Below are 9,654 nucleotides of genomic sequence, written 5' to 3'. Positions count from 1 at the left end.
CTAAAACTTCCAACATGAAAGTTTTAGATCTTGCCAAATAAAACAACATCTTACAAGGGAACTCTTAGCTCAAATTGAATTTTGAGAAGGTTGAACACAATTTGGAAAGCCCTAAACATCTACTTTAAATCATTAGTTTATGTCTTCTTCAGAATCCTTTGGGAAATTTGTGAAAAATGAGGTCAAAGTTGGAAGAAAACTAGGTTAAAACACTTAGAAAAATTTCTAAGTGTTTATGACCTAAACTTCAAAATTTCCAAAACTTCATAAATGGTTGATCTTTTGAAAAAAGTTCCCTTGTAAGATGTTGTTTTATTTGGCAAGATCTACAACTTTCATGTTGGAAGTTTTTTGAGTTGTGTAGGTGAAATTTTGAGATCTCACCATGCCCTCAAAAACCCTAATTCCCGACTTTTCGCTCCTTGATGAATTTCTTTGAATTTCTTTGGCCAAATGACTTTGACATCCATATATTGATGATATTGATCTTTGAAAGTCATTTTTTGACCAAAAACCTTAAAAGTCAATGATGATCCTTCACAGTTGACTTTTTCCTGACAAAGTGAATTTTTGGGCTTTTGTGTAGAAATAAGATCTTCTCCCCAAATGGATGATATAAATGGATTATATGGAGGTAGTAGAGATCCTTGAATCATGTCTTGAGTTTTGGATTCATGCCCTGATCAGAAGTCAACTATCTTGGTGAATTAGGTCAAAACCCTAATTTGTCGACCATGTGAAAATAATGACTGTAGACTTTGGATTGAAGTGTGATGTCCAGTAGATCTTGTAATATGAGTTATTTGAAGATGATTGATGTCTTTGAATGATCCTCTGAGGTTTTTTAGGGTTTCCCAAATGTGATCCCTGATTTCAGTCCTTGATAGGCTCAAAACCCTAGTCTGGTGACCTGAGTAAACCTGTACTCATATGACTGGATGTCTAATCAATCATAGATGAGAAAAGTGAAGTTTTTGAGCCCCATGATTGTATTAGAGACTAGTCTTTGTATTGATTGATCCTTTGCCTGAGCTTTCTTGTCTTTGAGCATCCTCGATTAGGCACCAGATGGAGAAATGACTGCTCTGGGTACTTGTCTTGACCTGATGAAAAATCCTGAAGATATGTCATCTCAGGGGGGTCAAAAATTAGGGTATGACAGTCCACACTCTTCAGGACTATGTAGGCAGAAGAAAGTCATGATCACCGTAGCAATGGTGATGACTGTAAGAAACAGTGTCTCTATCCACTTTGCCATTCTTGTCAGGGAAGAAGAGAAAATAGATATGAGGTAGGAATTTGAAAGTTGAGTTAGAATTTGATGTGAGATTTTATGGAAAAAATGAGAGGTATTTATAGAATGGAAAGAAGGATAGAGACGTTGGGGAATGATGTGATTCCGTACAAAAGGAAAATTTGAGTGGAAGTAAGATTTGAAAGAAAGTGGAGATAGTGTTGGAAAAAGAGAGATTTGATTTTTGAAAAAGAGATTTGAAAAGATTTTTGAAAATAATGGAATATAGTACCAAAATTAGTGGGAAACAAAAGATAATAATAATCTACTTGTTACCAGTACAGTCTGAGTTTCCTGCTTCTGCGCCTGCAAAAAGATTTAACTCTGTACCAATTGTGTCAGTACTATTTATCTGTAAATGAATAAATAGCATGTGTGAAGTAATAAACAGTATTTGGCGTTTGCGTAAGAATAAATTCAACTGCAGGCCAAATTACTGTATAAGAAAAAATTCTAAAAACTAAGTGTTTCATATGTTAGGACATTTGTTGAAATAATCCATAATTATATGAGACTCTTAATTTTCAGATTGGAGTTTTCTTGAAAAAAAAGATGTGGGCAAATTTTGGGGTATAACAGTTGCCCCTATTCAATCTTCTTAAACCTGAAGAGATTGTCTGAAATCTGAAGGTAGAAGACGATTGAATATTTAGATGCCCTGAAAATTTGCACTTACCTTGATCAGAAGAGATGTTGGAAGTTGCATTTGAATGTCGTCTGTGAAATGTTGTTGGCAGATTGAAACATTACCTGAGATGGGCTTTCAGATGCCACCTGGTAAATGTGTTGATGGTTTGTTCATCAGCATGAATCCCTTGATTATATCTTGATGAAGGATTTGAAAGTCTTTGTGTTGACTGTTTCGGAACCGTCCAAGGTTACCGCTTTAAGATCTACAATGTTAGATCGTTCTGGAACCGTCTGAGGTATCGCTTTAGATCTGCAACGTTAGATCGTTCTGGAACCGTCTGAGGTATCGCTTTAGATCTGCAATGTTAGATCGTTCTGGAACCGTCTGAGGTATCGCTTTAGATCTGCAATGTTAGATCGTTTTGGAACCGTCTGAGGTATCAACTTTAGATCTTTCATGCTAGATCGTTCTGGAACCGTCTGAGGTATCGCTTTAGATCTGCAACGTTAGATCATTCTGGAACCGTCTGAGGTATCAACTTTAGATCTGTGATGTCTGTTTTTGAGTTGGTAAGTGATCAGAATGAATCTTCGGCTTGATTATATCTGAGAGAACTGTTCATGGAATTCAGGTGAACACTGCATGTGATTGAGAACATCTTTGTTGAAGATATCCGTCTACCTGAAAAATCAAGTTAGTAATATGCAATGTTTATGATGCATGTAAATGTGAGATATTCCCGGAGAAATATGCATGTGATGTTGTGTATGAATATGCGCATGATGCACGATGTATGAATATGATGTATGAATATGTGATGTATGATATGTGATGTATGAATATGATGTATGAATGTGAATATGTGATGTATGAATGTATGATGCGTGTCAAGCTTCTAGTTGGAAAAATAAATTCCCACTAGTCATCTGGACATGAATGTACTGTGATCGTTGATGATCTTTTGTCTTGTTTGAGTACCCTTGGCTGGGGAAATTCTTTGAGAATCCTGGTATTCTGTTGAAGGATCTTTGAATATCTCTTGAGAATGAAAGGTAGCTGGAAGTTCTGATGCCCTTTCAAATGAGAATGAGGAAGATGCATAATCCTCCGATGCACTATCTGACCAAGTCCGGGTGCGGGGATCACACCTTCTGAAGATAGTAATCTGGAACAACCCTACTGGGGGATAAGACTTCTTTTGAAGAGAAAATCTTTTTGAGGAATTTGCTGAGAAATGTTTCTCTTGGGGATTTTCTTCTGATGGGATGATGTCCAGATAATTGGGACATTTCCTGAATGCTATTCCTGTTTTTCCTGGTAAACATCAATCATATTCAAATGCACATGTTCATTCAGAATTATCATTGGGACGCTTACGTATTTAAAACAGAAAAAGTGAAAATAGTGATTTTTGAGCCTAAGCTGCATTGATTTTTGAAAAAGAGCCATGATAGGCTGGTTAGCACAGGGAGACAACAATCCTAGAAGTAGGAAATTGTCAGAAAGTTTTGGAAAATATTTATGAAGATAAATAGCTATGTGAAAACAATCCAGTCAAGTTTCAACTCTGCTATTGCCAATCTGTCTTCGAGCATCTCATCCCTCGCTTGTTGGAAGAAAGTGATTGGACTGATCGGCGTCTTTGAGGTGTTGAATCTTGATGGTGAGTAGGCAGCTGAACGGAACACAGTTGTATGCTTCATTCCCTAACTTTTGCCTAGGCTGCCCTTTCAGGTTTTCAGCCTACCGGGATAGTATTTGTTTAGTCTCTAATTTTTGCCTGGACCGCCCTTTCGGGTTTTCAATCCACCGAGACGCTCATTTTTTGCCTAAGTTGCCCTTTCGGGTTTTCAACTTAGCGAGCTGTTTTTTTTCTTTTTAAGAGAAGTATTTTTTGACTATGTCAGCATTCACAGGATGTGGGAAATCCTCGCCATCCATGGTGGTAAGCAACATGGCGCCGCCGGAGAATATTTTCTTGATTATGAATGGTCCCTCGTAGGTGGGAGTCCATTTGCCTCTGGGATCACCTTGTGGCAAGATGATGCGTTTGACAACCAAGCCACCAGTTTGGTATGCTTGACTTTTGACTTTTTTGTTGAAGGCTTTGATCATACGCTTTTGGTATATCTGACCGTGACAAATAGCTGCGAGCCTTTTCTCATCAATCAAGTTTATCTGGTCCAACCGTGTTTGAATCCAATCGTCTTCGTCTAGATTGGCTTCTTTCATAATCCTTAGGGAAGGAATCTGAATTTCAATTGGAAGAACTGCCTCCATACCATAGACTAAGGAGAATGGAGTTGCCCCTGTTGAAGTACGCGCAGATGTGCGATAACCATGAAGAGCAAAAGGCAACATCTCATGCCAGTCTTTGTAGGTTACTGTCATTTTTTGTATGATTTTCTTGATGTTCTTGTTGGCAGCTTCCACCGCGCCGTTCATCTTTGGTCGATATGGAGAGGAATTATGATGCTTGATCTTGAACTGTGTGCAAAGTTCAGTAATCATTCTGTTGTTTAGATTTGTGCCATTGTCCGTGATAATCCGTTCAGGGATGCCGTACCGACAAATGAGATTGTATTTGATGAACCGGGCCACCACATTTTTGGTGACAGAAGCAAATGAAGCTGCTTCTACCCACTTTGTGAAGTAGTCAATAGCGACCAGGATAAAGCGATGTCCGTTGGAGGCAGTAGGTTTGATTTCTCCAATCATATCAATACCCCACATTGCAAAAGGCCAAGGAGCCGTCAGGACGCTTAATGGAACTGGAGGTACATGTACTTTGTCAGCGTATATCTTGTTAGAACAAGATTTGTTCTGATCAATTATCTTAGTTTTGATGATAACAATAATATGAATTTTGCTTAAGATAATATGGTACTCTAATCCAATGCAATTTCCTTTTCAGGAAATATATAAAGAGTACGCATAATTCAGCGCTCAGAAGCTTTGTCTCAAAGGGTTCAGCATGCAACATCAGAACATGGTCTGGCAAGACATCAGAAGATGGTCGAAGCAGAATCAGAACATGGGTCTATGGAAGCATCAGAAGAACAAGAGAACAGAAGCACTGAAGTTCTGATGGTATCACGCTCAGAAGCACTTCAAGGTCAGAAGATCAGAAGATGCTATGCACCAAGCTGTTTGACTCTGATGATATTCAAACGTTGTATTCACAAACATCAGATCAGAAGAAAGTACAAGTGGCAAGCTACGCTGACTGACAAAAGGAACGTTAAAAGCTATTCTAGGCTACGTCAGTAGACACAGCGTGAACAAGGCTCGAGGTAGTTGACAAAAGCGTATAACATTAAATGCGATGCTGTACGGAACACGCAAAGCATTAAATGCATTCAACGGTCATCTTCTCCAACGCCTATAAATATGAAGTTCTGATGAGAAGCAAGGTTAACGATTCTGCACCAAATCAATTCAAATTAACTTGCTCAAACGCTGTTCAAATCAAAACTCAGAATCTTCATCTTCATCAAAGCTCACTACATTGCTGTTGTAATATTTTAGTGAGATTAAGCTTAAACGATTAAGAGAAATATCACAGTTGTGATTATCGCTTTTAAGAAGCATTTGTAATACTCTTAGAATTACATTAAGTTGTAAAGAACTAGAGTGATCGTGTGGATCAGAATACTCTAGGAAAGTCTTAGGAGTGAACTAAGCAGATTGTAACTAGAGTGATCGTGTGGATCAGTAGACTCTAGAAAAGTCTTAGAGGGTATCTAAGCAGTTGTTCCTGGAGTGATCAGTGTGTGATCAGTAGACTCTGGAAGACTTAGTTGCTGACTAAGTGGAAAACCATTGTAATCCGTGCGATTAGTGGATTAAATCCTCAGTTGAGGTAAATCATCTCTGCGGGGGTGGACTGGAGTAGTTTAGTTAACAACGAACCAGGATAAAAATAACTGTGCAATTTATTTTTATCTGTCAAGTTTTTAAAGCTACACTTATTCAAACCCCCCCCCCTTTCTAAGTGTTTTTCTATCCTTCAATTGGCATCAGAGCGCCGGTTCTAAGGTGCAAGCACTTAACCGTGTTTAGAAAAGATTCAGGAAGAGAAAAACGCTTCAGTAAAAGATGGTTGATGAAAGTGAAAAATCTACACCTACACCTGCATCTATATCTGGCTCTGCTGAGCAATACAACGGTAACAATGGTTATACTAGACCGCCGGTATTTGATGGTGAAAACTTTGAATACTGGAAAGATAAACTGGAAAGTTACTTTCTTGGTCTAGATGGTGATCTATGGGATCTTCTAATGGATGGTTACAAACATCCAGTAAATGCCAGTGGCGTAAAGCTGACAAGGCAAGAAATGAATGATGATCAGAAGAAGCTTTTCAGGAATCATCATAAATGCAGAACTGTTTTGCTGAATGCTATCTCTCATGCTGAGTATGAGAAGATATCTAACAGGGAAACGGCCTATGACATATATGAGTCCTTGAAAATGACTCATGAAGGAAATGCTCAAGTCAAGGAGACTAAAGCTCTAGCTTTAATCCAGAAGTATGAAGCCTTCAAGATGGAGGATGATGAAGACATTGAAAAGATGTTTTCAAGATTTCAAACTCTTACTGCTGGATTGAGAGTTCTTGACAAGGGATACACCAAGGCTGATCACGTAAAGAAGATCATCAGAAGCTTACCCAGAAGATGGGGTCCTATGGTGACTGCATTCAAGATTGCAAAGAATCTGAATGAAGTTTCTCTGGAAGAGCTTATCAGTGCCTTGAGAAGTCATGAAATAGAGCTGGACGCAAATGAGCCTCAAAAGAAAGGTAAGTCTATTGCATTAAAATCAAATATCAAGAAATGCACTAACGCTTTTCAGGCTAGAGAAGAAGATCCTGAAGAATCAGAATCTGAAGAAGAAGATGAACTGTCCCTGATTTCCAGAAGGCTAAATCAACTCTGGAAGACCAAGCAAAGGAAGTTCAGAGGCTTCAGAAGTTCAAAGAAATTTGAACGTGGAGAATCTTCTGATGACAGAAGATTTGACAAGAAGAAAGTCATGTGCTATGAATGCAATGAGCCTGGACACTACAAGAACGAATGTCCAAATCTTCAGAAGGAAAGTCCCAAGAAAAAGTTTCATAAGAAGAAAGGTCTTATGGCAACCTGGGATGAGTCAGAAGATGATTCAGAAGATGAGCAGGCTAACTGTGCGCTGATGGCGACAGAAGATGACGGATCAGAATCTACATCAGAATCAGATTCTGAAGAGGTATTTTCTGAACTTACTAGAGATGAGTTAGTTTCCAGTCTAATTGAACTTCTGGAACTCAAGTCTCAGATTAGTCTCAAATACAAAAAGTTGAAAAAGCTATTTGAATTTGAAACAAAGAAGCTTGAGTTGGAGAATTCTGAATTAAAAGAAAAACTTTTAAAACTATCCAATAATGTTGGATCTCCTTCTGATTCAGAAAAATCCACTCCTAGTCTAAACCATATTCCGAAAGAATATGATTTAAGTTTCAGAAAGTTCCTATCTAGAAGTATTGGCAGAAGTCAGCTAGCTTCTATGATATATGCTGTGTCTGGAAACAAAAGAGTTGGCATTGGTTTTGAGGGTGAAACCCCATACAAACTTGAACCAGTTGATGAAATGAAATTTACATACAAGCCATTGTATGATCAGTTCAAGTATGGCCACTCCCATGATATTAGGCACACTTCACATGCTCAAAGCTTTCACATAACACACACCAAAAAGCATGTGACACAACCTAGGAAATATCATGAAACTCATATTAAAAACTATCATGCTGTTACTCCTTCTGCTTACAATGTTAAACCTAAGTTCAATCAGAACTTAAGGAGAACTAACAAGAAAGGACCCAAAAAGATGTGGGTACCTAAGGATAAGATTATTCCTATTGCAGATATCCTTGACTGCAAAAAGGACAAAGCACAACATGTCATGGTACCTGGACTCTGGATGCTCGCGACACATGACAGGAAGAAGGTCTATGTTCCAAGACCTGGTGCTTAAGTCTGGAGGAGAAGTCAAGTTTGGAGGAAATCAGAAGGGCAAGATAATTGGCTCTGGAACTATAAAGTCTGGTAACTCTCCTTCCATTTCTAATGTACTTCTTGTAGAAGGATTAACACATAACCTCTTATCTATCAGTCAATTGAGCGACAATGGTTATGATATAATCTTTAATCAAGAGTCTTGCAAGGCTGTAAATCAGAAGGATGGCTCAATCCTATTTACAGGCAAGAGGAAGAACAACATTTATAAGACAGATCTGCAAGATCTTATGAGTCAGAAGGTGACTTGTCTTATGTCTGTTTCTGAAGAGCAGTGGGTCTGGCACAGAAGATTAGGTCATGCTAGTTTGAGAAAGATTTCTCAGATTAACAAACTGGATCTGGTCAGAGGACTCCCTAATCTGAAATTCAAATCAGATGCTCTTTGTGAAGCATGTCAAAAGGGCAAGTTCTCCAAACCTGCATTCAAGTCCAAGAATGTTGTTTCTACCTCAAGGCCATTAGAACTCTTGCACATTGATCTGTTTGGCCCAGTCAAAACAGCATCTGTCAGAGGGAAGAAATATGGATTAGTCATCGTAGATGATTATAGCCGCTGGACTTGGGTAAAATTCTTGAAACACAAGGATGAGACTCATTCAGTGTTCTTTGATTTCTGCATTCAGATTCAATCTGAAAAAGAGTGTAAAATCATAAAGGTCAGAAGTGATCATGGTGGTGAATTTGAGAACAAATCCTTTGAAGAATTCTTCAAAGAAAATGGTATTGCCCATGATTTCTCTTGTCCTAGAACTCCTCAGCAAAATGGAGTTGTAGAACGAAAGAATATGACTCTACAAGAAATGGCCAGAACCATGATCAATGAAACCAATATGGTTAAGCATTTCTGGGCAGAAGCAATAAACACTGCATGCTATATTCAGAATAGAATCTCTATCAGACCTATTCTAAATAAGACTCCCTATGAATTGTGGAAGAATAGAAAGCCCAACATTTCATATTTCCATCCTTTTGGATGTGTATGCTTTATTCTGAACACTAAAGATCATCTTGGTAAGTTTGATTCCAAAGCACAAAAGTGTTTCCTTCTTGGATATTCTGAACGCTCAAAAGGCTACAGGGTATACAATACTGAAACATTGACTGTAGAAGAATCAATCAATATCAGGTTTGATGATAAGCTTGGTTCTGAAAAACCAAAGCAGTTTGATAATTTTGCAGATTGTGATATTGATATATCAGAAGTTGTTGAGCCAAGAAGCAACGCATCAGAAGCAGAACCTCTCAGAAGCAAAGAATCGGAAGATCAAGTATCAGCTTCTCTGGAGAATCTAAGCATTTCTGAAGAACCATCTGTCAGAAGATCATCCAGACTCATCTCTGGTCATTCAGAAGATGTCATTCTTGGAAAGAAGGATGATCCAATCAGAACAAGAGCATTCCTTAAGAACAATGCAGACTGTCAATTAGGTCTTGTATCTTTGATCGAGCCAACTTCTGTTGATCATGCTCTAGAAGATCCAGACTGGATAATTGCTATGCAAGAAGAACTAAATCAGTTTACAAGGAATGATGTTTGGGATCTTGTTCCTAGACCAGATGGATTCAATATAATCGGTACAAAATGGGTCTTCAGAAACAAGCTCAGTGAGAAAGGTGAAGTGGTAAGGAACAAAGCCAGACTGGTGGCTCAGGGTTATAGTCAGCAA

Source organism: Vicia villosa, linkage group LG6, assembly GCF_029867415.1.
Source record: "Vicia villosa cultivar HV-30 ecotype Madison, WI linkage group LG6, Vvil1.0, whole genome shotgun sequence".
NCBI lineage: Eukaryota > Viridiplantae > Streptophyta > Magnoliopsida > Fabales > Fabaceae > Vicia > Vicia villosa.
The sequence above is the reverse complement of the archived record's forward strand: the minus strand, read 5'-3'. Positions refer to the sequence as shown.